This window comes from Rhinolophus sinicus, chromosome 18 (assembly GCF_057876585.1).
Source record: "Rhinolophus sinicus isolate RSI-liver-muscle chromosome 18, RSI-T2T, whole genome shotgun sequence".
Lineage (NCBI taxonomy): Eukaryota > Metazoa > Chordata > Mammalia > Chiroptera > Rhinolophidae > Rhinolophus > Rhinolophus sinicus.
The window spans coordinates 106,008,017-106,009,330 of NC_142518.1; the positions used below are offsets into that span (position 1 = coordinate 106,008,017).

At 38.6% G+C, this 1,314-nt stretch overlaps 1 pseudogene; it reads right to left on the bottom strand.

Moving 5' to 3' along the window:
• Window positions 1–523: 523 nt before the first annotated feature.
• LOC109461245 (dynactin subunit 6 pseudogene) lies at window positions 524–1,110 on the bottom strand (annotated as a pseudogene).
• Window positions 1,111–1,314: the final 204 nt, after the last annotated feature.

A 1,314-nucleotide genomic window follows, 5' to 3' on the forward strand; every position in this document is an offset into this window, starting at 1 on the left:
GAGGTTTTTTTGTGTGTTTTTTTTTTGTTTTTTTCTGGCTGGAAGTTAATTTGTTGAGCTCGCTTCTTGATCGTGTTAGAGTTAATTTTTAAGCATTTGTAATGCCTATAGAGTAGCCATTACTCAAAAATGTGGTCCTTGATCCTAAGCCATGTACTTTCTGAATTTTTTTTCTTGTCATCAACATTTTTGTTTAGTTTACTATGTGCTAGAATATAAATATAAAACAATATACCCTTTCTTATCACAGGTAGTCTTTTGTATAACTAAAATCTGTGGCCAACATTTTACAAAACAAAAGAAAACTAAATCTGTAAATTATCAGAAAAGGAGCAAGACTATAGGAAAATAATACATTTTTTATAAATTATAGAGGACAGTTACAATGAAAATCCATTATTTTCCTGTCTCACTCAATTTTACAAAATAAAGTTAACATGTATTATTCTGTGAACTGCTAAGAGGGCATAAACACTGTGGCCCTTTCAAAAGACAGTGGTCAAAGACAAAACGTAACCTTGATGTCATATATTGTCCTTAGTTTTTAACTGGAGTTGACCTTCCTTTCATAGTTTTCTTTAGGTGGTGGTAGTTTGGCAAGATTTTCATCAGGAAATCCAGCTGTAGTGTCTGGGGCTGTGGTCGCTCAGTCTGCACCCGATGAAGGCAATCTACACCATAGATCACTGTATTCTCAGGGAGGACTTCAAACGTGTTTAGGTTGCAACAAGCCCCAATGATGCAACTACTGGTCAATATTACATTTCTGCCTATGTATGCTTTTGATTCCATAACGTTATTATCTCCCATTTTCATGGCTTGGGAATAACAGCCAACTTCAAACACATTATTTGTGCCAATGATCATAGGTTTGAGTTGTAGATCTTCAGCATCAGGGGTGATATTATCAGGGTGAGCATTTATAGTAAGCGCCTGTTCTTCTATTAGGTCATCTTCGCCAATCACTATTGGCCTGGCTTCCGCAATAATTCATGCTTTAGGGTGGATCACTGTCCTAGGTCCTATAGTTACATCACCTCTGATTTCACTTGCTACACACACAACTGCTCCAGGAGCAATCTTCACACTCTTTGGACTATTCTCTGCCATCGTTTCACTTTCTGACATTTCAACAGAATGTGCAGAGTGTTCGAGGTATTTCCATTCTGGAAGGCCAGAACTTCGTACCCCAGCACTGGGTAACCATTAATGTCTGTTTCCACTCTCAACCGCAGAGCAACTGAATTCTGCGTGGCCTCAGTAAGTCTTGCCCTGCACCTATACCACCCAGCCCTCAGGCAGTGATCTTTGAGG